Raw genomic sequence first — 6,109 nt, 5'->3', positions numbered from 1 at the left:
GGGGGGGGGGGCACCAAGTAGATTGGCTGGGTACAAACCTACTCGGGAATTACTGCATCAAAGTGTGTTGTGCGGTTGCGCGCACGTCTGCTCTGTCAGCACAAATACGTTACACGGAAAGTCCAACAGTGTGCCTCAGGGGAAGTGGAGTAGGCAAAACCCGCCAACCCGCCACCGGTACATTGGGCTGATGTACATCTTTTAAAGTACATGGCGCACATGGCATGTTGCGCCAAAAAAGTGCATGTAATGTACTGACAGGGCGCGTCAAAAAAATCAGTAACGGGATGAGGGAGTGTTTGCTTCCTCTCTACTTCAGCCAGGGTCACAACACAGCAGCGTCGGCATTGTCACGGTCTCTCCTCTTTCTTCCCACTACTCCTCCGGGTTGGGCGGCGCGAGCGATGCACCGGCTCAGCGCGAGGCGTTCGTTCTTCTTCCCGCGCCCCGCGGCCCAAAGGATCGGGTCAGTGAACCCGCCGCGCCGGGCCGGGCCGGGCCGGGCCGCGGCGACGAGGAACATGACGCCTTTATTCATACGAGGAGGGCGTGGGGCGTGGTGGCGAGGCGCGGCAGCCGGGCCCGCCGCCGGGACTCACCGCGCCCCCATAGCCCGGCTCTCGAGCCCACACTCGTCCACAATAAGTAATACACGCACGCACAACACAACGCAGGCCTAAATATCTACATGCCAGCATTCGGGAATAGCTTGCATCAAAAAAAAAATCAGGAAAATTTAAGAAATAATCAAAGAAAGAAGAAAAACTAGAAACAAATCAGGAAACCAAGAAAAAAATCGGCGAACCCTTGTGTTCATAGAAAAGGACCCCTCGTAGCCTGCCCAGCAGTGACTCTATAAAAGACTGGCATTACCGCGTAGTGCATACACCGCTTATCGCTCTGTGGGGCCCGAGGAGCCCTTTAGGAGGGCCGGGCGCTTCCTCGGTTACGCAACTGATACAACACTAGCGCCGGCCGAGTGGTAGACGCTCTGCCCGCCGCCGCGGCAGCGCTTCGCCATGCGCTTCGCGCTCCGAAGGTTCCGCCAACGAAATTACGTGGAGCCATTGAAGTTGAAGTCCTACGAGAGGGCCGCCGAGCCGTGATCAGACACGCCCCAACGTGTGCTTGTTGTAAATGTTCCCCCTCCACTTCTGCCGCAGGCTGGCCGTGCGCGGAGTGTGTTCGTGGGGGAGGTGATTCACTTTCCGATTCGAGGAGGAGAGGGAGTGAGTGGCGAGCGGGGAGTGAGTCATACCGCACCAGAACCGACCGAGACGACCGTCTGCTCGACGGTTTTAATGACAAACGTCGAAGTGATCGCGACAAGGCTTCGCGAAAGGGTTTAAAGTTATTGAGTAGGCAGGGACAGGGGGATACTTTATGGATATCCTCAAAGCTAGACTCGGCGAATGCGGGCTTTGTAAACCCGGAGGCCGTGTCATGCTTTCTTAGAGTGGCTTGTGTTGTCGTTCGCAGTATTGGCCTTCGTCCTCCGCCCTCCTCCCTCTCCCGCGGGGTAGAGGTTGTTGTCGTGGCTTGCACGCCCACACACGAACCTACTACAAAGTGCGCACGTTTTGTTTTTGTTGTAACTCAATGCTGATGATCTTTTCGTTTTCCTTGTTCCAGGTATGTGCCTCGCCCTGCAGGAGTACCATGGTGGTACCGTGGACCACACCCCGCGGTCCGCTCAACATATCGCGTGCTGCTTCGGCCGTGGTGCAGCAGGTTCCATTTTCTCCACAGAGATGTTAAAAATGCAGCACCGCGCTTAAGTGAATGAGCTGCAATGTCGATGCTCCTGGGATGAGCTGAGCGTCCGCAGGTGATGGACGAACAGAGGTCACGTCTGTGGAAAAAAACAAAAATAGAGAAAAATCATGATGAGAGAAAAGTCGTCTATAAAATGGGCAAAAAAAACAAAAACGGAGCCATCCAAGTCCAAAATTTGAGAGCAAGGAGTGAGTTCGTCTTGCCGCTTAGTGTTCTTGTGATTGTGCGGGGTTTTGTCCGAACAGTCCAGCTGTGCGCGGCGTGGGCTCACCGCAAGTCCGCTTCTCTTCCTGTTCCTGTTCAAGGTCCCCGTCGCGCACTTCGGCGAATGCTTCAGATGATGTGCGCCCGGCCACGCCCGGCAGTTAGATCAGACGCAGTCGGCTGCAAAAATGATAATTTCAAAGTATATGATACTTTTTGTCCGAATAATGATGATAATACAGAATTAATACTCAACAACGATGGCCTCGTAAGAAACACGCGAACCAATGCGAGATGAGGACGCGGCAGGAAGTGCTTATCATGGGATGTCGGGAATATGTTTGTTGATTTCTGAATCTTTTCCTACCGTCTTGTTTCTTTTTGACGGTGTGCGGATCGGTCTTCGCGCGTTGGCTCGTGGATGGATGGTCAGCTGCTGCTGCTGTGCCGATGCTGCTGAGGCTGCCCACCCGTGGGTGGGGCCGGGGGGAGGGGTAGGGGGCACGCCAGCCCCCATGTCCTTGACGACGTCCCGACGGAAAGGCTGCTGCGCGGCGAGAGCGGGAGGTGCGGAGAAGGGGCACGTGGAGGGGACGGGGAAGAGGAGGAGTCCTTGTGGGTTCAGGGACTTGGGCGCGCGGGCCGTTGACTTGGTGGGTGGGCCACCCGGTTAGGAGGCTGTAGGGCGCCTCCACGACACGACGGGGAGTCTCGCCGGCACACGCGCTATCCCGTCGGACCAGATCGGCAAATGGTCTCCTCCTGACGGGGCCCCCTGAGCAGGAGGCAGGCGGGCGGCCGCTTGAACTCAACCTTGGGAGCCCCACGCCACATCCCGGAGGGGAGTGCGCTGTAGGCAGACGGCCCGCAGACCGACACTACTCTCTCGTTGCGCCTCGCCTATGCAAACCGGTTTGTAAATGTTATTGCAGTCATTAGGAAAACACGGAATACAAATTGGGCCCGTTTGACGGGCACGTGCGGCGTCCATATGCGTCGCAGCGGCAGGTGGAGTGTGGCGCCGCGCAGCCGGCACCGCCCTGGCGTGGCGTTTCAGCCGAGGAGGTAGGCCGCCCGCCGCGGGTGCGCGCGCTCCAGGTCGTCGCGTTGCCTACGCTGCAGGATGGCGCCGGTGGTGTAGGCAGCCGGGCGCGCACGGCTGCGCGCTGCGGGCGGATGTTGCCTACCCGGACGGGCGCTCCGCTCCACGGACCGGGCCGCCGCCGCCGCCACTCAGCCGCTGCTGCTCAGGAAGCGGAAAAGCGTCATTCCGAAGAGGATCGTCAATTTAATTTTCCCGTGCGGGAGGTCGAAGACTTGCAGCAGCTGCTGCCAGTCGGCCGCGGCCGCACAGGAACCGCCAACAGCACGGCGTGGCTGCGTGGCCCTGCCCACCTCGCGCGGCGCCAGGAGCGGCAAACAGCGCCGGAAGCGACGCGCGGCTGCTGCTGGGTCCGGCGGGGCGGTAGCGTCCAGCGGTAGCAGAGAAATCATCAAAACAGACAATCGGACAACAACAAGCAACTAGCGGCATAGCGGGATAAGCATCGCGCAAGGCAGCATAGCATCCAAAGAGACAGGGGCGAGGGCGAGGTAAGCCGTGTCACCAGGACCGCGACGGCCTCTGTCGCTCTGGTCGGACGGTCCAGCCGAGGCTGCTGCGCTGGTTGGGCTGCTGCGTCGCCTTGTCTAGATGTCGGCACGCGGCCGCCTTTGTTGGTGTTGTCTGCGGGGAAAACATCGCGTCGCCGTTATAGTTATTATCGCCGTTCCCGGCCGCGCGGCGGGCGGCGCGTCGCCAATCGCGGCCTAATTTTTATGCTAATTTTCAGCGTTATCTCGGTTGGAAAAGGTCGAGAGAAAACGGGAGTTGCCAGCCTCGGCAGCGGCGGGGGGCTGGGACAGGGCTGCGCGGTACCGCGGTGCGCCGCGCCCCGTCTTGCCTCGTCTGCTTGCTGCGTGAGATAAGATCATGGATCTGACCGTATGCCGATCCCACACTCCCACATAGGCCTGCCTGCACACTGGAAGAGTGTTGTGGCCAGGTGGGGCACCCAGAAGTCTCGCATCAACGTAGCGTCGGGTAGGGGGCCCGGGTTTGGTTGGCCAGGCTGCTTTGGACATTTTAAAGAGTTCAAATTATCTATTGAACACTTTGAAGTATTCACATTATTCAGTTCAACACGTAACGTGCGCACCGCGGTGTCGAACACTGCCATGTGTACTGTGCATGCCAGTTGCACACATTCGTTATCAATGTACTTCCGACCCTTCGGTGCGGACGCCAGGTTTCGACCACGTAAGTCTGATGTACTGCGCACGTCGTCGTGGCGGTCAGCAAAGATTTTGACCAGAAATGCCTCGCTTCTTCAAAGCAATCCTCCTCCTCCTCCTCCCCCGCGCATCCCCGGCCGCGCTGCGTTATTCTCGCTGCTCCAGATGGTCGGCCAGGCGGAAACGGAAAGAGCCTCCGCCTCCTTCTCCTCCTCCACCTCCTTCTCGCTGCATGGTGCGGCGTGGCGGCGGAAATGGTCGCGCGAGAGGGAAACGCCATGCTCGCGCTGTTTCAAAACACTCACTGCACTGGCCCGGCTGGCCCGGTGCCCCCCTCCTCCCTCCCCTGTACCCGCGAGTGCGCCAATGCGTCGCGGAACGCCACAGCCCACAAGCACCTCTAGGCGACAGAGGTGGCCATACTGTTTGTGAATGTCTGAGGGGGGCGTCCACATGTACGGAGTGGCAGTCGTTTTCGTTTCGTAATGGCAAACAAAGGTGCTAAGACCTACCTTTTAGGCTCTTTTAGTACCTTTATATAGGCCCTTTAGCATTTAGCACGCCTGTAAAGGCACGACTTATCACATTTAATTTCCCAGTGTAGACGATCCGGAACCCAAGGGGTTGTGGAGGGTCCGAGGTTTCAGATTTGCACGCCTGCTCCTGCGCCGCCCCGCCCTGTTGTGCGGGTCCTGCTCACGCCAGCCGGCCCGCCCCGTGTTGGCTAAGGTTATGGCCAACGCCTAGAGTCGTTTGTGTTTTCACGGTTCGCTGGTCCGGGCGCCGGCTTGGGCCATAATAAGGCGGGCACACACCTCTCTCTCTATCTCTCTCTCCCACTGCCGAACCCAGCGCGGGTGTACTACTACAAGAGGGCGGGTAAGCGTCAGTCACCATCGTCCACGCCTGGCTTACTCAGGCGAGTTACTGTTTTCGCAAACGCCCTGGTGGCGGCGGCGGCGGCGGCGGCGGGCGTGTCCTTCAGACTGCTCGGCGACGCTGCTGGTCTGTCCTGGCGGGCCGGGCGGGCCTCCGGAAAGAAGACAATGTGTCGGGTGGCTCGGGGCCCCGGGGGAGGGGGAGGGGGGAATTTAAGAGAAGGAGGAGGACGTGTGTTGGCACCGCCTCGTCCGCGCCGCGTCACAATACAAAGGGCGTATTTCGTCCTCTTTTTTCCGCTGCGACGCCTCCTGCCGTATGTGCGGCACACTAAGGTACTCGTTATTGTCACCGCATGGTTTAAAAGGAGAGAAAATGCAAAGGTCCCAATGAAATGTAACAGATTACTGATCAATAGTTGGTTGCGCGGTACTTAATGAATGCCAGCGTCGTGGTCTTGGTTTGCGGGCGCGCGGATCGGATCCCGCGAGCTAGGCGGATCCCTCACGCGCGATAATAGCGAATCCCCTTTTATTTACCGTCGGTAAGAGGTGAAGGTGGCGGCGAACAAGCTTGCCCCGCGATATCTCTGTCCTTGGCTGTGTAAGACAAAGCCCGTGTAGGTACAATGCCTGCCTGCACTGCTGCAGCAGCGCCGGTGCGCCACACCGACAGCGCCGCACGGTTTTCTCTTCGACACTATGCGCGATGAACAATGAGGCACGCCCGCCCCGGAGCCGAGCCGAGGCGAGCCGGGCCGTGGCATAATTCACTTAGTGAACTTAAGATAGAGAGTGAGAGGGGGAGAGAGAGAGGAGGCCCCCGACCAGGCACCAGGCGTCACTTTGGGAAAGGTCTGGCGCCGTTTCTCAGACCTCAATCCTCCCCGTTTACCCGCACGGAGGGGAGGCTGGCTGTGCGCGGCTCTCTGGCCGGCGTCGCCGCGGACGTGCCCGGGGTAATGAGGCTGCCGCGG

The sequence above is a fragment of the Frankliniella occidentalis genome, unplaced genomic scaffold (genome assembly GCF_000697945.3).
Source record: "Frankliniella occidentalis isolate FOCC.00 unplaced genomic scaffold, Focc_3.1 Scaffold48, whole genome shotgun sequence".
In the NCBI taxonomy this organism is placed as follows: domain Eukaryota; kingdom Metazoa; phylum Arthropoda; class Insecta; order Thysanoptera; family Thripidae; genus Frankliniella; species Frankliniella occidentalis.
This window is presented reverse-complemented; position numbering follows the sequence as displayed.